This window comes from Felis catus, chromosome C1 (assembly GCF_018350175.1).
Source record: "Felis catus isolate Fca126 chromosome C1, F.catus_Fca126_mat1.0, whole genome shotgun sequence".
Classification (NCBI taxonomy): Eukaryota; Metazoa; Chordata; class Mammalia; order Carnivora; family Felidae; genus Felis; species Felis catus.
Window position 1 is genome coordinate 127,705,410 of NC_058375.1, and position 25,976 is coordinate 127,731,385.

The 25,976-nt window shown below is 43.7% G+C and overlaps 1 protein-coding gene across 1 annotated transcript in view; it reads left to right on the top strand.

Annotated features, from left to right (window-relative positions):
* Nucleotides 1–25,976, top strand: part of THSD7B (thrombospondin type 1 domain containing 7B) — a 1,583,202-nt gene that overhangs the window by 243,060 nt on the left and 1,314,166 nt on the right. The window contains exons 7-8 of the mRNA XM_045033714.1: nt 14,668–14,778; nt 25,181–25,220. The gene's annotated coding sequence lies outside the window, so the exon portion shown is untranslated. The remainder of the gene's footprint in view (nt 1–14,667; nt 14,779–25,180; nt 25,221–25,976) is intronic.

Here is a 25,976-nt window from a genome sequence, read left to right on the forward strand (position 1 = left end):
CCTATAGGGTGCAAAGAAGTAGGAGACTGGTTTCTTGCCTATTGGAAGTGAGGGTTTATAAACCTATCATGTACATGAAATAATTCTAGAACAGCCTATACCTTTGAGGCCCCCCCCCTCCAGGGGCCTGTGATAATGATTTTAAAACTGTGTTTCTGAAGCCCTAGCTGTGTGGTGCCACTTGGGGTTACCTGGGGTGTCTGGAGGTGAGGGGGGGCCCATCTGTTCTGTAGGGTGTCATTGGAACAGTTATCAAGGCAGACTTATCTGCCTTGAGAAAAACCACAAGCCACTGACAGACAACCTTGCTGACTACAGTGAGGGATCTTTCTTCCCTTCGAAAGTAAAGACTACATCTGCCACAGGGGAAGAACCCTCTTCCCCAGCCCAGGAAGGACGGATTGCAACTGGAAAGGTGGCTAGGTGAGCATGGAGTCAGGTCAAACGCAGAAGGATATTTTCTCAAAAGAGGGCCTGAAGACCACGGGAGCCGATCTTAAGCTGGTGTGCAAGGTGCTTCTTGATCTTTCCATGGACTACAGATTCAGATGCATGTCCTACTGCCAGAAACTCTGATGTTTTTCTCCTGCTGGGCCTCTGTACTGCCCTGCCCTTCAATGTGTGGCTTTCTCTGCTTTGCGTGCATCACCGGCACCACCAAAACCATACCCCACCTTGATAATAAACCCATTGAAAGCAGAGGCCTCATTTCATCTGCATGGACCCTGGTAACTAAGCAAGGCCTGGCATGGTTGTTGAATTAGAGACTAGGTTTCTTGGTGTTTCTGTAAGCATTATAGAATCTGGAGATAGGGAAGATCATTTCTAGCTGGAGTGGTCTGAGAAGACTTCTCCAAAAAAGTCAGGTTTGCATTCAGCCTTTGAGATACGTGGCATATTTAGTTCATGGAAAGGAAGGAAGACAATTTAAGGCATAGAAACATTGCCGAGTAAAGGCTCAGAGCATGGTTTCTGAGTATCCCATTGACTGGTAAAGTGCCACTGGAGAGAGTCAATAGGGGAATGTTTAAAATATACCCATGCCTGGATCCCACTGCAGACCAAATGAATCAGTCTCTGGAATGGGCCCGGGCCTTGGTTCTGTACAGCTTCCCTGATGAATCTAATGTGCAACAGGGCTGACGATGGTCTTGGGACCCTCAGGTTTCATAGGAGGGGTGGAAAAAGGGACTGGGTTTGAAGAATGGAGACTCCTAATGGAATCTCTTCCATTTTTGGCCAGGGATTTGGGACTTGAGCCAATGCATATTAGGGTGCTTTTCATGGTTTGCAAACTAGGTTTTATGGCAGGTTAATCTGGTTCAGATTCAAATTGAGGGAAGGGGGTGAGAGGCTGGGAAACCTGAGAGTAGGATGGCACAAGGTTCCAGGAGAGGCCTGCTCTCAGGTGGAGGAGCAGAAAAGAGAAGATGAATCCAAAGAGACTCTGAAAAGGAAGAATTAATAGAACAAAGTGGGATGAAAAGTGAGGACACGTTTTCTAATCAGATGAAGCAGCAACAGTAGAAATCTCTCTGTACATAAACAGTCCCCAAATCATGCAGGTGAGGAAGTAGGGAATGGTGTTCAATCTCTATATCCTCTCCCCTGGCCATTGTTGCTGGTCACTAGGAGCCCAGTCCTTTTTTTGATTCAACATCTCCTAAACTATCAGTGCATTCTATTCCCCCCTTTCCTTCCTCGAGAAACTTTCTGGAAGGAGAATCTATACTGATGTCCTTATTTCCCTACCACCTACACTCCCTCTAACCCCCTGCAATCTGTCATCTACCCTCAGTCTCTCTTGACAGCTTCCAGTGGCCTCCACTCTTTAACCCCAACTTCTTTCCAAGCTTCTCTCCTCTCCACCTCATGGCGGCACTTAACTGTCTTTCTTAAAGCGTGACGCTCTTGGCTTCTGGGCTGGCTCCGAAGTCTCCTTCCACTGCTCAGCTGCTCTTTCTCTAACTTGCATTTTTCTTTCCATCCATGCCAGATTCACCCGGATCCATCCCCAGGTTCTTTCTTCATTTGCATTTCCAACAGTCAGGAGGATATTGTCCACCTGGTTGTCCCATCTATGCCCTATACTCTCTGTCATTGCGGTCACCAGTATTTGCAAAGTCCTTTGTTGCATAGAAGGTGCTTTACCCCCAGTGTTTCATGTGAGCTTCATTGTCCTCCAACCCTGCTTCTTTTATTCTGCTCTTCCCTCAGACTGAATCTTGGCTCCGTTGCCTGCTAACTGAAACCCCAGTTTCTCAGTCTAAAATGGGGATAATTACACTTGCATTATAGGGGCACTGTGAGCATTAAACTAGAAAATGTATGAGAAAATGGCAAGCTCACAATGACTTTTTTATTCCTTGAAGGCAGGATCTAGGTTTGGTTTGGTTTGGTTTGGTTTCTTGCTAACTCCTGAAGGAAATGCTCCTAAAATAATGGAATGAACAAATTCCAAACACTACAAAGAGAAGTTGCCTAAGTGATGATTTTTGAGTAAAATTTGAGGAAGTGGCAAATTTCAACCGAACTAGGACTGAACTTATTTTTCCTTCTGAATACCTTCTCAGGGGGGCTGAGTAGGCTACAGGTGTTTGGGGCAAGGTTTGCATGGAAGGGCCTGAATTTTGACAAGGTTGGCTCTGTGTGATGCACAAAGACGGCGTACAAAGACAGCCGTGTGAGTGCTTTTGCTACTCATGACCTTGCGTGTCAAGGCAAGATTCTATCTTATTGAGGGGTATCAAGTGTTTGTCAGCATCTGAGCTGGAAGATTTGATCGCAAGATTTTTACTGTCTGAGCTAGTCTGCTAATTTCTTGTCAATTTTGATTTATGAGTTGTTTCGGATCTAGGAACTGCTGAGTAACCCGATCCCTGACTTGCTACTTGGATTACTGCCTACAAATATTTGGGTGGCTGTAAAGTGATAACATCTAAGCAATAAGGACAATAATCAGATGGTCCCCATGACAGGGCTGCAGGTGACTTACTGGTAATACGATGTTCTGGTATAACTGTGAAAAATTACTTGGCCTTGAGGCCTGAAATGCATCTAGGATTGTTCAGGAACTATGAACACCAGATGGCCTTGCTTTAATGCATCATTCTTAATTCACCTTTTTCAACTACCAGTGATTTGGAACACTGTAGTCAAAGCTTTTCGGACTTGGTTCTAGAATTGCAAGGAAAGTGCCTGTTATGTTTGAAATACTTTGGTAGACATTGTGAAGGTATTGGATCAAGTGTGGTAAAAAGTGAGGAAGTGGACTGTATTTAATTTTTTTTGCTTCATGTATGGGAAAACAAAAAGGTAGTTTTCCAAAAACATCTTCACTAAGCTTAATCGCATTCTGTGATAGTATTTAAAACATCTTATTTTTGTTATGTAGGTAGATTTCCAATGAGAACATGAATACTTGTTTTGGTGGCTAATGGGTTATGGAGATAAGTGGGCAGATAATGTCAGGATAAGCTGCAAACAAATTAAGTTCAGTTTCAGTGACCTTTGTTACTCCTTGCATCAAGAGGTTAAATCTATTATCTCATCCCTGAAGCTGTGTGGTCCCATGACTTGCTTTTCCCCATAGAATGCAGTGGAAGTTGTACAACTTTGGAGCCTAATTCTTGAGAAGCCTTGTCTTCTGGGAATGCTGTCCTTGTCTTCTGGGAATGCTGCCCTGGGTCTGTGAAGGAGCCACATGGAGCAGAGATGAGCCTAGCCAGCCAAGCCCCCCTGGATTCACCAGATGAGAGCCAGCATCAACCTGTAGACATGGGGACGAGGTTGTCTCGGGTTATCTGACTCTGTCCAGCCCCAGTTGGGTTCCAGATGACTGCAGTCATATGAATGACCCCAAGAGATAGAGGAAGACTCCACCCAGCTGAGCCCAGCTCAGATTGCTCACCCAGAGAATCATGAGCATTCAAAATCATTGTAAAGATTGTTTTAAGCCACACAACTTTGGGATTATTTGTCATGTAGCAATAGATAAGTGATCTAGAGGAGAAAACGAGAACATGGGCAAATACTATTAAATGTTAACTTTATTGAGAAATAAAACAAATAAATTGGACAGTGATTTGTTAGATCCTAGAAGTTTAAAGTGGGAAGGGACTTCAGAGGTCATCTCTGATTCTCCTGGTTCCTGACGCTAGTTTCATGGATGCGTGTTCACCATTGCTGTGAGACTAGCTGCTCTATGAGAGCTGGGGCCAGGCTTCACGCTTCTTGGTATCCCTCCAGAGAGCTCAGAGCCCAGCACTTATACAAGTCCTCAGTGAATTTTTGTTGCTTGCTGGGTTACATAAGAAGTGGCATGAAGGTCCTGGAGTCATGAGTTTCCAAGGGAGTGTGACCCTGGGCCTGACAGCTGCTTAGCTTAGTCACGTATCTTACATACTCTTGCAGTAGTGCATTTTGGATATAGTGGGTTTGAGTTGCCAAGGATGGCATGATTCTGCATGTCTGCAGGTTAGTGCCTGAGAGGTCAGAGAAGGCAATCTTCAGCACTTTAGAACCACATTTTATGTACCATTAATTTTTGACACTGGACGAAGGCATCCCTGTCATCTGTATCCAAGGGGCTCCTGGGTGGAGTAGTCAGTTAAGTGTCCAACTCTTGGTTTTGGCTCAGATTATGATCTCACGGTTCATGAGCTCGAGCCTCACATGAGGCTCAGCACTGACAGTGTGGAGACTGCTTAGGATTCTCTCTTTCTCTTTCTTTCTCTCTCTCTCTCTCTCTCTCTCTCTCTCTCTCTCTCTGCCCCTCCTCAACTCATGCTTGCTCTCTGTCAAAATAAAGAAACTTAAAGAAAGGAAAATAAAATTTTGCCAGAAATAAATGCATTTCTTGGTGTACCCTTAAGTTAATAGCTGACCCCTCAAACCAAAGGAACAGAATAGCCAGTAACTCCTCAAAGAGAGCCACCCCCCTTTCTCTCATTACCAATACTCTCTAGCCAGCTGTCCAAGGCTGCAGAATGTCCCTTTGCCAGCCAAGTCTGATCCCACCCTCAAAAATAAAAATTGCTGCTGCTTCTTCAGGGGGGTTGTAATTATAAGAGACTCAATTATGTAACAAATTATATGTATTATAAATATAAAAGACTCAATTATATAACAAATTGCTTAGAAATTATTATTTAAATTGTGTATTGGCAAGAATTGGATATTTGAATATAATGAGTGTCATTGATTATAAAAGCGTCTTCTCTAAGCTGATACAATAACCGCCTCTGTTGGTTTGCTGCTCAAAATACCAGCCAGCTGGAAGACTCCAAAAATTTAGGTTTGTTTGAATCACGTTTGGAATATGTAAGGAGATTGGCTCCCTTTGTAGTTTCTGTTTTTGGGTGATAAGGCTCCCTAGAATAGATCCGTAGCCCCAGCGTAGGGCGGTCGCTCTGGTAGGGCTTTCTGCCGGGGCAAGTGGGGCTGGTGCCCAAAGAACCAGGACAGTGCAGGGCTGGGAAGCCTATAGCCTGCAAGCCAGAAGACGGTGCCCTACACCTCGAGGCATTCAGTCCTCTCTCCCCCCCCGCCCCCCTCCACCTGCTCAGCCCACATGGGGAAGGAAAAGCATGCATCTGTTTGGTGGGCTGTGTTCTGTGCTAAACCCTCCATGGCTTTCTTGAAGGCTTGACACTTAGGGGTGGTGGATGCCAGGAGTGCGATAGAACGTTTGTCCTGTGTGAATCATTACTGTAGGGAGTTGTGGCAGGTCGGAAGAGACTGCCTGATTTAATGCAGAGGAGAATTAGGAAGAGCTCAAAGCCCTCAGCCCATCAACTGGCTGCTCTCACACCCAGAGCTCCTGATCGAACCAGGAGAGGAGTTTAGCAGCTAAGGGCATTCAGGTTTTTCCAGAAGGACTTCAAGGAAACCTTGTCAAATAAGGGTCATCCTTTTGGCCACTGTGGACCTTATAGTCCAAGCGTTGGCACACTTTTTCTGTAAAGGACAAGATGGTAAATGTTTTAAGCTTTGTAGGCCATAGACTTCTGTTTCTTCTCTTTTTCTTTCTCCTTCTCCTTCATTGTTGTTGTTGTTTAAACAACATGTTAAAAATGTAAAAGTCATTCTGCGCTTTTGGGTAATTAAAAAAAAAGTGGTTGCTGAGTGGATGCCTCATATTGCACACTGGGTTCCCATCTTGTTTCCTTTCCTCCCTGGTGAATCCCAGCAGTTGGAGAAATTGAAGATATTTTTTGCTTTGTGGAGCCCTTGGCAACATATGGCCACTTGAGTGTTTTCTAAGGCTACTCTCTTGGTTCTGAGTGTTACTCTGCCAAGCCCTGTAGCAACCTTTGTGATCCACTCCCAAAGGAATGTGTCTGCCCCTTGGTTGGGAGAAAAACTCCTGAACCAGGGATTGCTCTCACCTGGACTGATTCTGAACATCTGCTGCTCCTCAGGTTTCTGTGTTTTTGGTCAAGAGGCCAGGATTGCATGGGGCACCCGGGTGGCTTAAGCATCTGACTTTAGCCCAAGTCATGATCTCACAGTTCATCAGTTTGAGCCCTGCATTGGGTGAGCACAAGCCCTGCTTCTGGTGAGCCCTGCTTCGGGTGAGCCTCGCTTCTCTTTCTCTCTCTTTCTCTCTCTCTGCTCCTTGTGTGATCCTTTCTCTTTCTGCCCTTTGCTCACTTGTGCCCCCGCCCCCGCAAAAAAAAAGCAAACACACACACACAAGAAGAAGCCAGGATTGCAGCGAGATCAGAAGCCTTGACTGCTCTTTCCCAAAACCATGGTTACCTTTTTAGACTCAGATATCTTGTGATTGGCTTCACCCTGTGCTTGCAGAAGGGTTTGTATTCAACTCAAGGGGTTCCCATTCAACTCAAGATGTTTGGTTCTCTCCCAAGGTAATTTAAGGGTTACTTCCTTTCAGAGATTATATTTTTAAGATGGCAAGTTTGTCAGAGTACTCTTGGGCATCAGCTATAGAAATCACAGACTCTACTGGCTTGAATAGTAAGAAACATCATTATCTTGTATAACAAGAAGTCTTGAGGTAGGGTGCAGAGTTGGTTAATTTGGTAGTTCTCACTTGTCATTAAGGACCAAGTTCTTTCTTCTCTTCTCTGCCACATTCAGTGTGTTGTCTTTGTCTTTATATCAGCTTTGCTCATGAATGCAGGATGGCTGCCATAGATCCAGTTGTCACATCTCCATGACAATATCCAAGAGGAGAAAAGAAACTACATGGATCCCTTTCGTCCACAAGGAAAATTCTTCCTAGAGGCTTCTTACTTTCTTTCATCTTTCATTAGCTATGACTGTGTCCTATAGGTTTAGATCAATTATGTCTCATCTTCTGGGGCTAGGACCACATATCCTGGGAGAATAAGGTTGTATTGAGGAGTTTAGCCACCTACATGACATCGGGGTTTTGTTGGGAGAAAAGAAAGGGAGAACATCCATTCAAAGTATGTTACACAATAACAATTCCTCAGAATCTTCCCTCCTTGAGATGCTGAAGGACTCAGAGCCTTCTGAAGTTTTAAAAGGGGACTTTTAGAGAAGGCTACTTAAAAAAAAATCATGGGAATACCTCGAGCTATTTTGTCTTGCCCTATCCTGCTGTTAGTCAAGAAGTATGGGTCTGTCTCAACTCACCCTTGACCCTTGGCATCATGGCTTTGAAGACAGCTAATTATAGTTTATTGAGCACTGACTATGCAGTGGTCCTAGTGGGAAGGACTTTACACATATGGTTCCTAATATGGCTATACTGGAAGGGCTACATTATTATCTGCATTTTACAGATTGGGAATCTGCAACTAGACAAGTTTAGTAGCTTGCCTTTGACCACGCAGTCTGTATGTGTGGCTAGGCAAGGAGCCAGCAAGAATTTTTTGATTATCCAGGCACTGCACTAGGTGCTGAGGATATAAAAAAGAATCAAGCCTGGTCCCTGTCCTTAGGGAGCACACAACAAGCCCCTTTCTGGGAGGTTGCCCTAGATAATGTATGCCCCTTGTCTTGCCTGGAAAACAACTTTGAGTGGGTGAGAAAATTAGGCACTGCCATGTGCCTGCCACCTAAAGCCCTCCTACCTTCTGCCATGAAGCCCAAAAGAACTAACTACGCTGAATAGTCTGGTAAACGAGGTCAAAGCATAGACTTTTGTGTCATACTGCCTGGGTTCAAATCCCATCTCTAGCATTTTCTGGGTGGATGATCACTGGCATGATATTCAACCTCTCAGTGGGGTTCTGTGAGTCTAGATGAAGGAGACCCTCTAAAAGCACAGAAGACCTCAGTAAAAATCGTCAGTTATTATTACCAATGTACATTGCTTTTAAATGCACTTGTCTTATCATGTAAAGATTATCAGATGCCTGGCTTCCCTACCCGCCTTAGTCTCACAGCATCTCACATCCTCCCCCAGGCTCGGACACCAGTGTCACAGGCTGCAGCTTGCAGGCTGTTCTGGATAGCACCTGGCGCTTTGAAGTGCTTGATACAAACTCGGTAGTGTGAATGGTGGTGTGAATGGCAAGCTCTGGCAGCCAACTCTTCCTGAAGCTTTGACCTGCTTCTGCATGCTGGCTGCAGAGGGAGTCTGTGGAACAGAGAACAAGCTCTTAGCTGCCTCTTTGGGGGCACTGGCCCACTCTTGGCTTTCTTATGCTGTTTATAAATACAGCCCGCTATGCCAAGTGTCCTCAGATGGAGACGTGACAGAACGTAGGCAGGGGAATCCTCACGTGGGGCTCTTGTCTCATTGCAGGTTCAGACTGGGCCATCAGGAAGTCGCCTAGCCTTGGTTTCCTCTCCTCTGAACTGGGAGGGCCTTATCAAGCCTGCAGTCTCATTGAAAAATCCCCTGGGGAGCGGAAACAGAGATGGGTGCCTGTGAGAAATAGGGCAGCCTGGACCTGCCTCATAGGCGGCTGGCGTTGAGGAGTGTGCTCCATGGCCCGGGACATAGCTCATCCATCTGGAAAAGCTGCTGTTGGGGGTGCCTGCTGCCCACGAGGCCAAGCAGCCTAATCGATCTTTGGGAGATAATTAAGGCCCACAAAGCCTTGCCGGGCTCTATCGGTGCAAGGTGCTATTAAGAACAAGATAAAAGCTTAGAGCCTTGATTGAATCTTGAAAACAAGGCCCTTGTGGGCCTTTTTCTTTGTCATTGTGTCATGGGAGAAAGGAGAGTCCCAGGGAAGGGGGAAGAAGATGAAGGAGCAGAGGGAAAAGCAGTGTTTGAGACCATGAAAAAGAGCGAAACTTCTAGGGTGCCCTGAGCTTTTTTTTTTTTTTTCTTTTTTGTAGTAAAGAGGAACGCTGTGAGGGACAGGTGGCACGTCTGGGGGTGACACCACACAGCACCCTTTCCTTTGGTTGCCATTGTCTCGTCCTGACCATCATGCCTGCAGCAGGAGCTTGTTCCTTCAGAGGGGACTCTACTGTCACGCTCTCCTGGGGATGGCTTTGCAGTAACCCCGGGCCACGGTCTGCCTTTCCTTCCCCTTCTGCAGGGCTTTGCTTCCATGTTTGTAAGGGGGGGTGGGTCTGCTTAGGAAAGCCTTGGATGGACCAGCCTCCCCTCTGGCCCTCAGAACTTTATTGAGCATTTGCTCTCCTTTTACTGCTTTGCCTTTGGGAAAGCCTGCTCTCAAGGCTGAAATCCAGCTGAAGAGATCTGATTTCTCAGAAGCCATTTTGATCTTTTCACTTCAAAGGGAGTCCTTTTCACACCTGAGCCCCAGTTTGGTGGCCCCAGACCTGCCCCTTTGGGCTGCGGGTCTGGATGAGGCCCTTGGTCTCTTCCTTACTTCCTGCATGTGGAGCCCAGGATCCCAGCACTGGGGCTGCCTGGGAAAGCTTGAAGAAGTGGGATTTCTCCCCCCTGTCCCTGGTCTCTGGCCCCTTCAGATGTGCTGTGTTTTCGTCTGAGTCTACTCCATTTATGTTTCTATTCCCAAAGTCTTCCTGCCACCGTCCTCATTCATTTTATCAAAACATGGTCTGGAAGCTGGGGCTGACCTTAACTTTGGGGGTCTTCTCCTTCAAAGAGGCTTCCCTGCTAGGTCCTACCCTCCCTTGCCCTCACCTAAGGTGAGATGCCCTTCCTCCGGGCTTGCACTGTGTTCTGTAATGCTCTGCAACTTCCCCGATTCAGTTCCTATCACATTTTGCATAGTTACCCCTTTCTTGTCTGTGACCCTCAAGAGATGGTGAGGTCCTTGAAGAAAGCGGCTGTTACTCTTTTATTCTTCCACCTTGATCCTAACATCAAGCGCAATGTCAACACAGTAGGCTCTCAACCTGCAATGCATAATGCATGTCCAGTGAACTAATGAATTCTTTCCTGCAGTTCTTTCAAGCCATCCTAGGATTTGGCTGAGGTGGGTCAGGGGCAATCCAGCTTGGTGGAAGGGAGAGACGGTGGGCAGGGGGAGGGGGGAGGGGCATTCTCCTCTCGCACCACCTCCCACCCACCAGGTAATTTCCAGACCCAGCTCCTGCTTTGTCTACAGCAAGTTTACTTTGATCCGTCTTATATTTATATAGACATATATTAAATTACATATTATGCATATCACATGTAACACACATAATATATATATAGTATATATGTAACATCATGTATAGTATAATGTGACATATATATGATGTACACACATACATATAAAGATATTTTATCGAAAGGGTTCTGTTTTTAAAAAGTTTGAAAAACCAAGAACTTGAACTTTTTTGCTTGATGTTCATTATTTATTTTTGAGAGAGAGACAGAGCACAAGCAGAGGAGGGGCAGAGAGAGAAGGAGACACAGAATCCAAAGCAGGCTCCAGGCTCTGAGCTGTCAGCATAGAGCCCACCATGGGGCTTGAACCTATGAACTGTGAGATCAATGACCTGAACCAAAGTTGGACACTTAATTGACTTAGCCACCCAGGTGCCCCAGGACCTTGAACTTTTAATTGGAGGTTTCTCTCTTAGGGCATTTGCTTTTGAAGCCATTACTAATTACCACTTGGAGAATGGAAAGCTTTGTCACTGCTGAAAGCATTTTAGGATTTTACTGAGCTGATGGAGGCATTTCTTTTGCGATAGTGATTTTCTTCTGGCATACGGACTCCCTCCCCCACCACCACTGCCCCCCACATCAACAGTCCTGGCCGGTGTTAAGGAATGAAGAAGGAGTTGGATTATTGGAAGCCACAAAGCCATTAATGTCATTTGTCCCAGAGGGTTTTGCTTATTGTTGTTTTGTTCAGCCTCAGGCCAGCTGGGAGGCCAGTGTTGACCAGGTTGATGTGTGAGGGATGGGAATCCTCACAGACATAGGCAAAGTGCCTGTTTCTCTTGCTGACCTGTGAGGGGGCAGCTGGTTGTCTGTCAGCTCTTGACCTCCTTTCTCTGAACTGCTTCCCCCTCTCCTCTGAATTCCTCCACCTCTTTCCTTCTTCCTAGATGCTGAGTCCTTCTATCACAAGGTTCCCTGTGGGCTTGCCCTTCCTAGTACAAGAGCCTAAGCTCTGGCTTAGGGAACTTGACTCCTTACCAAAATCAGACCAGCTTCTTTCCTATGGTGCAATAGTGGCCAAGCACTGAACTGGAAGTCCTAGAACCTGGTCTTGAGTCTTGATTACTCACCAGCCATGGGACCTCAGGTTAGTCACACATTCTCCAGAGTCTTGGTAAATGGGAATAATCACCATGGTCTTCCTACCATGAGGTGAGCTTCATCTGAAACCCTTGGTCAGTCTTTCTCAGCTTTTGCTGCAATTTGATTCCTCTGTGGAGATTTTAGTATTCCAATTCCCAGGTCAAGCCCCCAAACCAATTAAATCAGACTTTTTGGTACTGAGACCCAGAAATTAGTATTTTTTTTTAAAACTCTAGAGGTAATTCTAAAATGCAGCTAAGGCTGAGAACCACTGTTTAAGGTTCACTCAAAATACAAGCAGATTCTGAACTTCCATCTGAAATGAATTGCTTTCCATCTGAAAGCAGAAAATGTCTGAAAACTAATCTGTGGTAGTTCTCAGTCCTGATTTGATTCAGAATCTCTTTAAGAATCTCCTGAAAGTTGTATATCCATTTCCTCAGGAATGAACATACTCACAAAAGATTGCATGTAATTTCAGCATATAACGTCACCTTCTTAGTGACATTGCCTGCTACAACATAGCACCTCTCCACACCCACGTGCATTTCCTATCCTCCTGCCACATTTCATGCTTTCTCTATAACCTTTATCATGGTTTGCATGAATATCTTCAAGTCCCTCACTATGTCAAAGTTTCTCAAGGTGTGGTTCCGGGACCACCTTTATTTAATCAAGATATGCAGGATGGGATCCAGGAATCTGCGTTTGCGGAAGCCCCCTGAGTTTCTCCTGAACACTGAAGCTTGAGAGCCACTGGGCTGGAGCCCAGAATTCTTGAGTCAGTATGTACAGGGGAAAATTTGTTGCTATCTCTTTTAGGCCATGTACTTGTTCCTCCAGACCCTGCCCTTCAGTTGGGAATCCCATCTCCCTCAGCATGTCAGTGATCTTGGGTCGATTTTCTGATGTTCCAGAGAGATCCTAGGTATTTTCCAGTTTACCTTAGAAGCTTGTGGAAATGTGGCTGTCTCACTTGTATGATTTGAGGGGCTTGGATTAAGGTCCTCTATCTGATGGGAAAGTTATCCACTTATTTCACCAATCATGGTACTTGGAATTCCATCACTGTCCAGTCATTCTTCTTAAACTCCAGCATCCACCTCTAGTACAATGGGTAACAAAAACCATGAACAACAGGTATATTTGATTCCATCTCTCTGTTCCAAGTTTTCCATTGGCTTCTTATCACCTACAGGGGGAAGCATATCCCTATTTTTTGTTACCAAGAGGCTCTTCAATATCTGGCTCACCTCTCCAGCCTCTGTGCCCACTGCCCTCACTATGCACTCCAGTGGGACTTAACTGCATGTTGTTTTTGGAGCATCACATACCCGTTCCTTCCCTGGGTATCCTCTGAGGTTGTTCTTATATCTCTTTACACATGTTGCTCCACTCCCCAGACTCTCAGATGACTCAGAATGCAAGCCAAGTCCTCTTGTGGCCTCCAAGGCCCTGCAGGATCTGTCCATCACCCTCCTTACCTCTCTGCCCTCATGTTCTGCTACTCCCCTGGGTTAGTTTCCCAGTGTAACAAAGGTCTGCAAACTGGGCGGCTTAAAACAATGGAAATTTATTCTCTCATGGTTTTGGGGGCTAGAAGTCCCAAACCAAGGTGTTGACAGGGACACCGTCCCTCTGTTACTTGAAGAGAAGGATCCTTCTATGCCTCTTTCTAGCTTCTGATGGTTTTCATGTGGCATTCATTGCTTTGCGGGGGCAGTGCTCTAATCTCTGCCTCTGTCATCACATTGCTTTCTCCCTGCTTGTCCCTGTGTCTTCATATGGCCATCTTTTTATAAGAACAGCAGTCACATTGGAGCAGAGACCACCCTGCTCCTGTATGACCTCATTGTAACTAATTATGTCTGCAATGACCCTGTTTCCAAGTAAGGTCCCATTCTGAGTTTACTGGAGGTTAGGCCTTTGAAACATCATTTTTGGGGGGACATAATTCAATATGCAACACCACCATCTTCTTCATTCTGTTTTAGTCCCACTGGCTTGAAAATGCCAGATTTAGCAAACAGAAATCACAGGATACCTCGTATGTCCCAAATGTTGCCTGAAATTTTTTTTTTTTTTGGAATAAATATGTCCTGTTTGATATCTGGAACATACTTATGCTAAAAAATGTGTATGTTGTTTATCTGAAATTCAAATTTAACTGGGCATTCCATATTTTATCTGGCAGCCTGTATTCCTCGTTCCTTGAACACAGCAAGCATGCTCCCACCTCAAGGTATTTGTTCTGGCTATTCCCTCTGCTCTGGGATGCTCATTCTCTCATTGCCTTTCTGAATACCTGTCCCTCATATACATACTTCCTGTCCTCCTTTCTTGCTTTAATTCTTTCCTTTAATCCCTTGTCACTATCTATATGTTTTACCTGCTGATTGTGTTTATTGTTGTTACCCCCAGTAGAATTTAAGACTGATGCTTCTGTTCACTGCCATCTCCCCAGGGCCAAGAACAGTGTCTGGCACATAGTTCAGGAAATGTTTATGGAATGGATGAGGAAATGAATCCTTTCACTTTTGCTCAAGCACTGGAGAGTGGGCATCTGTGGGCTTTGCTTACCTAGGGTGAACCTTCTGGTAGAAGTGCCTCTCCCTTGCTCTCAGTAGAAGTGGTTTAGAAAAGTCCCGGCCCAAACTCCAGATTCATAGGTATAGCATGATGCAGGCCAACCTGGCAATTCCATCCACTTGGCTGTGGCCATTGGTTCAGGGATGGGAACAGGACCCAAGTTAGACTCATTGGAGCCAATCCTAGAATTTCTGCTGGAACTACTAAGATAGAGCCCTCTCTTCCTACCGGTGTTTCTGAGAGGAACAGGATGTCAGGTGGAGCTGCTGATAGCCATCTTATCACCATAGAGGAAGAGCAAGGGGTCAGATCCTGGCCAAGTGCCTTTGTGTGATCTTTCAGGCCTGACCATAGGCAATTACAAAGGTGTTATGTCAGCTTGGGTTGTTATAACACAATACCATAGATTGGGTGGCTTCAACAACATACATTTATTTCTCATGTTTCTACAGGCTTGGAAGTTTAAGATCAAAGTGCTGGTGAGTTCTGTTTCTGGTGAAGACCTGCTTCCTGGCTTACAGACAGCTACCATCTCCCTGTGTGCTCACATGACCTCTTTGTGAGTATGTACACATAGACAGAAAGAGAACTCTGGTTTCTTTTCCTCTTCTTATAAGGACACTAATCTCGTCACAGGGAGCCCCACACCCACCATCTGATTTAACTCTACCTTCCAAAGAAAGGCTCTACTGCCAAAGGCCATCACATTGAGGGTTAGAGCTTCAGCATATGAATGGGGGCGGGGCACACAAACATTACTCCATAACACCTTATCTGGCAGGTCTCATAGGATAAGGCTGCCCTTCCTACACCAGATTTGGTGCACAGCCTATGTGTGGTAGGCTATGAAGAGAGTTGCAGTCAAGGACTAGGCCCCTGTGGCCAGCTAGTCTCTTATGCTTGCTTGCATTACTGGGCCAGGCACCTCCATCAAAGGCCTCTCTTGTGGGGAGGAGGTTACAATTAGGCTGAAGCCTTGTTGTGGGAAGGGGAAACTTGAAGATACTTTTTTCCACTCTGAACTTGGTACTCGGGACTTTCCTACTAGGTATCCCTGTTCCTCTTGGCCCCAGATCCATAGAAAAGCAGGAACCTATTGTTTGGGGCTCTCTAAGCAGTGAGCCAATTCCTCCCAGGTGTACTGATGCAGCTGGCCTTCCCCAGGTACTGTTACATGGGGAAAAATGGAACACTGGGGAGCCAGCTCTTTAGCTTCTTCCTTACACTATGGCAGTAAGTAAATAAAGCCTTGATTGTTCCTTTCATTTTGACTTGTCTTAATTGACTGCTTTGCCACCTGGCAGATCAACTCAGCCCTTGGCAGTCTGCTTGAGAATGGATCTAACACAGAGGAAACACAGCTGAGAGACAAAGAGGGGTAACTGGGCCTCTATCACATCACCTCAGTGCCCCTAAATCTAGCTGTACTGGAAGCCATTGTGACTCTTAGACCTTTTAGTTTTTGAGCATAAGCCAATTAGATGTGTTTTTGTGTCAGTGAATCCTGAGTCAAGTACATCCCCTCAGTGCCCCATCCCCAGTAGAACTCGAACTCCTGTTCTCTGTGTACTTGCCTTCACCATGGTCCAGATCAGCCTGCCCTATTCTGCTTCATGTGCTTGCCTCTTCAAGAGATATCTTCTCTTAGAAGCTAGGGGCGTGGCTTCTCTTTCTCTGTCTCTTTTTAAATCCCCATAGAATCAGACAAAAATACTGTAAGAATGAGTACTTATGAAGAATGAAACTCCAGTGGGCTGTTTATAATCAATTAGATGATTATAAATAGGATGAAAACTCTTCTTAATATTGAAAAAATTTACATTAAAAACTTTTTTTTTAATCCACTTAGGAAATCAAATCAGTGTCAGGGGATAAAATCTGTATTAGTCATTTTTGCTGCATAATAAGTTATCCAAAATCTCATAGGCTTAGAACAACCAACATTTACAATCTCAGTTTCTCAGAGCCTGGAGTTAGATACAGCTTAGTGGGTCCCCTGTTTCTGGATTTCTGACAAGGCTATGATTATTGTATCACTGAAGCTGCAGTCATCTCAAGGCTCAACGGGGAAAGGATCCACCTGTAAGCTCACTTATGTGGTTGTTTGCAAACCTCAGGTCCTCAGTGTCTTTTGGCTAGAGACATCAGTACCTTGCCACACGGGCCTCTCCATAGGGCTGCTCACAACATGGCACTTGGCTTCCTTCAGAGTAATGAAAAAACAAAAGAGAGAGAGATCCAAGATGGTGGTCACAGTCTTTTTATGATGTAATCTCAGAAACAATATCACAACATTATCCCCATATTCTATTTGTCAGAAATTAGTCACTAGGTCCACCCCACACTCAAGGAGAGATTATTATATAAGGGCCTGAATACCAGGAGGCAGGGATCATTGGGAGTTATCATAGAGGTTGCCTACCCCAAGATTCACATTCCTTCCACATGCAAAATACCTACCCTATCCTACCAAGGTCCCTAAAGTCTCATATTATCACATCACTTCAAAGTCCAAAACAGCATCTAAATTAAGTTCCGGTGTGGATGAGACCCAACTGTGGTGTCTTAAATACAGATCTTCTTTATCTGCAGACCAGTGGAACTAATGAAGTAAGTTATCTGGCCCCCATCTATAGTTGTTGGGCTGGAAGACATTCCTGTCCAACATGGTGGAAAATTGGAGACATAAGAGTTCATTGGTCATGGAAATTCTGAAAGCCAGCCACACAAGTGCTGGACATTTCTTAATTAGATCCCAAGGCCTAGGATTAATTCTCCATGGCTCTTGGCTTCACTCTCTAGGCAATTGACTCTGCCCTCGCAGTCATCTTTTCTTTTTTATGGAAGGTAGCACATTTTTTTTTTTTTTTGTAGCTGAGCAGCAATCTCAGCCTGCTTCTTGCCAGTAGAACTCTGGAGGTTGAAAACGTCTCCTCATTCTGTACTGTCTCTTTCTCCTGCAGTCCAAGTTGGCAATGTTTCTAAAAATATAAGGCTTTAAAGACACTTGGAGGTCTCTTGTGAATCTCTTTGGGGTTCACTCCATTAGGCAAAAGCCATACATACAAATTTCTTTGACATAAGCCCCATCTGCTTTTGATGAGATGGCTGAGGTCCAACACCCTTAACTTTCTAGAGATCCTATAGTTTGATTGAGAGGATTTGTGAGGCAAACCCTTAATCCCTTGTGATATTATAAGAAATATGTGTTTGGTCTCCATCCCTAGCTCCTGGGCAGAACTCCTTAGGATATTATCTTCATAATGTCCTAAGGGATAATAGCAGTAGGAACATATTTTGTTATAATATTTGGTTTTTGTTCCTAGCTTCTGAAACAGCTCCAGACTGATAAAGCTGAAAGGAGCACCTTATGTTAATGAGGTGAATTTTGGAAAGTCCCTAAGGATAAGTGGCTGGTTGCCAGGGGAAACAACCACATGATTAGAGAGTTAGAACTTTCAGCCCCACCTCCTGAATTCCAGGGGCCACTAAAGGCCAATGGTTTAATCAGTCGTGCCTATGCAATGAAGCCTCCATAAAAATCCTGACCAAAGGGGTTCAGACAGCTTCTGGGTTGGTGAACACATGGTGGTGCTGGGAGGTGGTGCCCTTGGAGAGGACATGGAAACTCTTGTCCCTTCCCACATTCCTTATCCCATGTGTCTCTTCTAGTTGGCTGTTTCTGAGTTGTATTCTTTATAATAAAAGGGCAATACTAAGTAAAGTGCTTCCTTGAGGTCTGTGAACCATTCTGGTGAATTATTGAGCCTGAGAAAGAGGTTGTGGGACCCCCCCCCCCATTTACAGTTGGTTGGTCAGAAGTATAGGTGACAGCCAGGACTTGAGATTGGTGTCTGAAGTGGGAGGGGGAAGTTTTGTGGGACTGAGCCCTTGACGTGTGGGGTCTGCACTAATTCCAGGCTGTTAGTGTCAGAATCTGGTTAAATTGTAGGACACCCAGTTGGTGTCCTATGAGAACTGAAGAGTTGCTTGGTGTGGAAAACCCACACATCTGGCGTCAGCAGTGTTATAAGTAGATGGAAACAGGACTATTTCTTCTTCTTTAAGGGGGCCTTTGTAGACTGTGAGGCACTATCTTTGATCTTTCTGAGGTCTTAAAAAGTTTTACTTTTATATATGCTCAGTTTCATCTTTAGACACTGTTTTCCTGGTAGTGTCTTTGGATTTGACATTTGCTTGGATGCTGTCTGGAGAGGCTGAAAATTTTCAAATCCCCCCCCTTTTTTTTTTGATGAGTGGTGGGAACTATAACAGTTTATTTCTTTCCTCCTTCATTTGGCTATAAGTAGCAAAAAGACATCAAGTGGTACCTCCATCACTTTGGAAACACTGCTTAACTTGATGACCCAGTTCATTAGGAATATTTCTACTTTCAATGTAACTGCAGGTAAGTGTTGCTAAACTTCCTGCTATTACATTATGGTCTGTCTTCCTGTAGTTTACAATAGTATCTCATTTCCTCCTGAGACATCACGAGCAGTATCTCCAATACCAAGATTTCTACTAACAGTCTATTCAAGAAATTTAGGTTTTCTTTAACATGCTCCCCAAATTCCTTTTAGCCTCTGTGCACTGCTGGGTTCCAAAGCCTCACTCACACATATTTGTTCCAAGAACCAAAAATCTGTATTAATCCCTTTTGTCATCTTACCTTCACAGTCAACTCTTCTCACATATATGAAGCATCATTTTGTTTGCGAAGATTTCTCACAAAATTATACTCTTGTTGCATGAGCATACATTTTTACTCTCTTAAATGGTATTGTTTTAGATATCTCATTCTGTTTCTCATTCTTTTCAATCATCACCATACTTTCAAGCTCCATCCATGATGCGATATGGACATCTCGTCAGTGGCTTCCAACTGTGGGTAATACGCGATAGGTTACTCCTCCCCCACCCCATGTTTTATATGTCCAGTGCCCTAGGGATGAGCATCCAGATTATCTCCACTTGCATGCCATCATCACAAATAATGAGGTCATGAGCATCCTAATCCGGAGACTCTTATGAATCTGTGTGAGGATTTCTTTGTGATATACGCATACCCAGAAGTGAAATTAATGACACTTAGGATATAGGTAGGCTTACTTTGACTAGGAAGTGCCATATTACCCACAATCTTCATGCGCTAGTCTTCATTCCCATCAGCTATGCATCAAGGAACTCATTATGCCACATCTAGGCTGACGCTCAGTATCATCATCCAGTTTAAAAATTTTTTTCAGTCTATTTGGTATGAAATCGTATCTCATTTTGATTGGCATTTTTCCTGACAATTGATGAGTTTGAGCATCTCTTCAGATACTTTGGGCTTTCATCTTCCACACACTGCCTGCTCATATCCTTGTTTGTATCCTTGATCTTTAAGATCAGAGAGCAGGTATGATTTCTTCTGCATTCTCCGTTGCTCCCAGCAGCACTGGTGGGTATTGATTGATGATTGATGAGAAGGTCAGTGTGGCTGTGTAATTTGAGCTTCTGGATTTTTGAGGCCTACTTTTCCTCCACAGAGCCTGAGGTGTTTGCCTGTATTCATTCAGAGCACATTCATCAAATGGCTACCCCATGCCAAGTCTTCCTGTGCAACTCTCCCTCCCGGCAAAGCCCAAATGACCTGTCAGTCACTCTATCAATTGAACAGAAGAATGAAACTTGTCACACTAGTCATCTGGCATCAGACAGATTCTAGTAACATTTTAGGGGTCCTTTTATAGGCTCTAATACTCTATGATCATCTGATTCTAACTTACTGACTAGTTGATTTTTTTCTTTTATTGTTATTTTTTTGTAAGATTTTTTATAAAGGTTTATTTGTTTTTGAGAGAGAGAGAGAGAGAGCATGAGCTGGGGAGGGACAGAGAGAGATGGGAACAGAGGATCCAAAGTGTGCTCCAACAGCAAGCCTGATGTGTGGCTCGAACTCAGGAACCATGAGATCATGACCTGAGCTGAAGTCAGAGGCTCAACTGACTGAGCCACCCAAGTGCACCTCTTTTATTGTTATTTATTTATTTATTTATTTATTTATTTATTTATTTATTTATTTATCTGTCTTTCATATGGAACTTCTTTTTTTTTAATTTTTATTTATTTTTTAAATTTACATCCGAGTTACTTAGCATATAGTGCAACAATGATTTCAGGAATAGATTCCTTAATGTTCCTTACCCATTTAGCCCACGCCTTCTCCCACAACTCCTCCAGCAACCCTCTGTTTGTTCTCCATATTTAAGAGTCTCTTATGTTTTTGTCCCCCTCCCTGTTTTTATATTATTTTTTCTTCCCTTACCTTATGTTCATCTGTTTTGTATCTTAAGGTCCTTATATGGGTGAAGTTATACGATATTTGTCTTTCTCTGACTGACTGATTTTGCTTAGCATAATATCCTCTAGTTCCATCCATGTCATTGCAAGGGGCAAGATTTCATTCTTTTTGATTGCTGAGTAATACTCCATTGTATACATATATACCACATCTTCTTTATACATTCATCATCGATGGACACTTGGGCTCATTCCATACTTTGGCTATTGTCGATAGTGCTGCTATAAACATTGGAGTGCATGTGTCCCTTTGAAACAGCACACCTGTATCCCTCGGATAAATACCTAGTAGTGCAATTGCTGGGTCATAGGGTAGTTCTGTTTTTAATTTTTTGAGGAACCTCCATACTGGTTTCCAGAGTGGCTGCACCAGTTTGCATTCCCACCAGCAGTGCAAAAGAGATCCTCTTTCTCCACATCCTCACCAACATCTGTTGTTGCCCAAGTTGTTAATGTTAGCCATTCTGCCAGTTGTGAGGTGATATCTCATTGTGGTTTTGATTTGTATTTCCCTGATGATGAGTGATGTTGAGCTTTTTTTCATGTGTCAGTTGGCCATCTGGATGTCTTCTTTGGAGAAGTGTCTATTCATGTCTTTTGCCCATTTCTTCACTGGATATTGTTTTTTGGGTGTTGAGTTTGATAAGTTCTTTATAGATTTTGGATACTAACCTTTTATCTGATACGTTGTTTGCAAATGTCTTCTCCCATTCCATCGGTTGCCTTTTAGTTTTGCTGATTGTTTCCTTCACTGTGCAGAAGCTTTTTATTTTGATGAGGTCCCAATAGTTCATTTTTGCTTTTGTTTCTCTTGCCTCTGGAGATGTGTTGAGTAAGAAGTTGCTATGGCCAAGGTCAAAGAGGTTTTGGCCTGCTTTCTCCTTGAGGATTTTGATGGCTTGCTGTCTTACATTTAGGTCTTTCATCCATTTTGAGTTTATTTTTGTGTATGGTGTAAGAAAGTGGTCCAGATTCATTCTTCTGCATGTTGCTGTCCAGTTTTCCTAGCACCACTTGGTGAAGAGACTGTGCTTATTCCATTGGATATTCTTGCCTGCTTTGTCAAAGATTAGTTGGTCATACGTTTGTGGGTCCATTTCTGGGTTCTCTATTCTGTTCTATTGATCTGAGTGTCTGTTCTTGTGCCAGTAACATACTGTCTTGATGATTACAGCTTTGTAGTATACCTTGAAGTCCAGGATTGTGATGCCTCCAGCTTTGGTTTTCTTTTTCAAGATTGCTTTGGCTATTCAGGGTCTTTTCTGGTTCCATACAAATTTTAGGATTGTTTGTTCTAGCTCTGTGAAGAATGCTGGTGTTATTTTGATAGGGATTGCATTGAATATGTAGACTGCTTTGGGTAATATCAACATTTTAACAATATTTGTTCTTCCTCTCCAGGAGTGCGGAATATTTTTCCATTTTTTTGTGTGTTTTATTGTTATTTTTAACTGCCATGTGCCTAAAGCAAGGCAAGATCCAAGGAATCTTGGTTATATGTTTGCAAATCAACAGCCTTTTGTTAAGGGTCTCTGCTTGTGAGGCACAATCCCACCTCTTTTGAAATATGACTGCTGAAAACTGTCATGGACTTCATAGTCAAAAAGTAAACTCTCCTTACTGTACTTGCTACAAAGTTCACAAGCCTCAGTGTGACAACATTTATCTGCTTTTCCAGAGAGAATAAGTGTTCTGAGCCTAACCTAACTACTCTCACACCACCCACTCCAGGTAGTCTTAGGATCCCAAATCTGTAAGTTACCTCTATCTCATATTGTAATTGTCTGTTTATTTGTTCTTCTTCCTCTAGATCTGGGACACATTGAGGACACAGACTGTGTCTTATTCATTTGTTTAGTTTACTGTACTTACCAAGGCATTTGTCACAGAGCAAGTGTTCAATAAACATTTATTGATTGAACAAATGGACACATGAAAAACGGCTTATTGAGCACCTACATGCCACACACTGTGTAAGGTTCTGGGAATTCATTGATGAGTAACACACAGTTTAATTATAAAATAGTGTGGAAAAGGTACAGAGGAGGGGCACCACATCTTATGGGGAGGTGAACTTCAAACAAATAAGGAATGCCATTTGTAACACTCATCTTCTTCATCTCCAAAAGAGTTCTTCTGCCTTAAATTCTGGATATGGCTTGTACTGGACTTGGAGGAAATATGCTTTCTCTGTGTGCAGATGTGTGAGAGGTGTGGATGTGGATGCTGCCTGTCCAAGTGTGCCTGCTCCACCCTAGCCTGAAGTTAGGGAGGCCAAAGGCTATTTTCCCACCTTCCAAAGGGGCTTGATCAAATGGCTGGGCTATCTATAGAGCCGTCTGGGGCTGGAGTGTGGACAAACAAGTGAGCATCACAACATTGGACCCTTAATTCCTTTGGTATGTGATCCAACAATTGGGAAAACCTGAGTTGGCCTAGGAGTGAGCTTTCCCAGCTCCATCTCAAATCCATGTCAATTTTCAACACTTTAGTCAAGTGAAAGGGACTTGGGTCAAGGTCTGTCTAAAAGATTGGGCTTTGAGGGAAAGTTAGATAAGTAAGTTTGCTGAAAGGTCTAGTTATATACCTCTTGGAAAACGTGCTAGCCAGACCTCTGCAGGGACCTCATCCCACTTCACATCAGCTCAGCGAGAGGATTTAAAAAAAAAAAAATTTTTTTTTAATGTTTATTTATTTGAGACAGAGAGAGACAGAGCATGAATGGGGGAGGGTCAGAGAGAGGGAGACACAGAATCTGAAGCAGGCTCCAGGCTCTGAGCTGTCAGCACAGAGCCCGACGCGGGGCTCCAACTCACAGACCGTGAGATCATGACCTGAGCCGAAGTCGGATGCTCAACCAACTGAGCCACCCAGGCACCCCTCAGTGAGAGGATTTTTAACAGTGACTCCTAAAATGGACAATAGATGTAGGGCAGAGTCGGAAAGCATGCTACATTTGGCATTATGTATTCCACAGAAAAACAAAAACTAATTTCTTTGTTCTCACTTTAAAAGATACTTCTTATATAAAAGGTTTCTTTGCAAAGAATCACTTAAGAGCTGGTAGTTGATCAAGTGAAACAAATTTGGGCTCTCTTGAGCAAATCCCTAAAGAGATTTCCTTCATTTTCATATCTGTGGATTTTGGAGAGTGGAATCTAATGTGAAATGATCTTCAATAAATTTTTTTCATTGATATTCTACAGGGCAGAGTTCTTTTATCTTTATTTGCTCCATAATCTTGAGGCATTTGCTCAATAACCACAGCGTGGGCTTCAGTTAAATATGCAATTCCTGCCTCTTCCATTCTTTTTTTAAAAATTGAACTAGTTTGCTTGTGTGCAGTTAATTCTATTTTTTATGTACTTAACCACTGATAACTAGGATCTAGTGCACATGAGTTTCCCTTTTTTGTTTGTTTGCTTGGGTTCTGTGAGCTTTTCCATCATAAACCAAAATAGCCAATAGCAGATGAATTGATGAATGCTACCACTAACAATAACTGGGCAATGTGAGGACAACCAATAGAGCAGGGGTTGGCAAATATCTTCTGTAAAGGGTCAGACAGTAAATATTTTAGGCCTTGTGAGTCATTATAGTCTCTGTCATTACTATTTACATCTGCCTTTGTAGTGCCAACTCAGCTGTAGACATATGTAAATGAATGAGCACTGCCATATTTCAATAAAATTTTATTTACAAAAACAGGCACTAGGCCAGATCTACCCTGTGGCTATACTTTGTTGATCCCTAATCCAGAGCAAGTGATAGAGACAAATAACTTTAGCTATGAAAAATATCATAAGGGCCCACCCTTCGAAACTCTAATTTTGCACTGTATCTTAGCATACAGCATCTGCAACTCCAGTTTTGTTTCTTGAACTTTAGGTTTATCGGGGGAGTGAGGGATTAGAATGACAGTGTTTACAGAGGTGTTTAGTGATGAGAAGCTCTAAGAGGTGCCCTTCCCTCTCCTCTCTCATTTTTAAGGTGAAGCCTCTTCTCTTAGCTGGGCCATGGTAATGGGCTGAAATAGAGAAGGGTCTGGGATGGAAACCAGCCACTTTGTAGAGGATCTGTGTCTCTCAGGGGAGCTGGGGTTTGGTACTTAGGGAGAAAGAAGGGACATACTTCTAGGAGTCTACTCTAGCAGCCCAGAGATGAACAAGAAAAGAGACCAAATTCCCCAAGTCTCTTGGGTGCAAGGTTTGTTGGGGTTTTGGAGAGGTCAATTCCAGAGCACAGCTTCCAGGCACAGAGTCCCAGATTTTGACTGGCAATTTGTATTTCACCGGTAAAGAAGATCCTGTGGCAGTTCTGGTGTGCTGTTTGCAGCTGTTGACAGATGTGAACAGTCCATTGCCATGTGGACTCCTTATAATATTTCAGTGTTTGCTGAGGCAATGATTCCACTGTCTGCATGTGATTTCAGAGGGTAGCAAAAGACCTAGAAAGAGGCGAGAAACTAAAGCTCAGGTGTCTTACTTGGAAGGGGGCCAATAAGTACGTTAGTGCATGGAGTGGATGTTGCAGCTGAGACCAAATTCTAAGGTTGATTCTGCCTGGAGTAGACCTGTAATCTTGTTTTTTTGCTCCATCATTTTTTTTTTTTTCCAGGTCTGAGCAAACACAAGCCATCCTTGAGTTCCTGGTTCTGGTAGGTTCCCAAGTGAGCAGCATCTGTTGGATGGAGGAGCAGTTCATGCTTGGATGTTTTTAGAGGGCTGACCCAGCACTGGTGTCAGGGCCATCAGTTAGACAGTGGGAGAGGGGAGCAATGAAGTTGGTAATTACACACCACAGCACCGTTGACCTCCAAGAGCAGGTGGCGGGAGCAAGTGAAATTCCAGGCTCTGTCACTCAAGATTCATTTTCGCTCTTGTGTTTAGGCCTGAGGGGATGCTCACTGATCTGGAAGAGATTGTCTACACTGTTTTGTTAATAATAAGGACAATAAGAAAATGATGTATTTAATACAGAAGGATATTTTTCCTTTCCTTAGTTATTTCAAAGTTGCTATTATATTTTTAAAACCTCTGTCTCTTTATTGCTCTCTGTCTCTTAGGTACATGTGTATATATATATATATATATATATATATATATATGCAACATTGGGAAGATCAGGATCTGTAGCTGTAGTAAGAGTTCAATATTACTGCTTCTCTTTTTATTATTCATTATTTTAAGTTTATTTATTTTGAGAGAGAGAGTGTGAGCAAGGGAGGGGCAGAGAGAGAGAGAGAGAGAGAGAGAGAGAGAGAGAGAAAGAGAGAGAGAGAAAGAGAATCCCAAGCAGGCTCCACACTGTCAGCACAGAGCCTGACATGGGGCTTGAACTCAAGACCATGAGATCATGACCTGAGCTGAAACCAAGAGTCAGACGCCGAACCAACTGAGCCACTCAGGCGCCC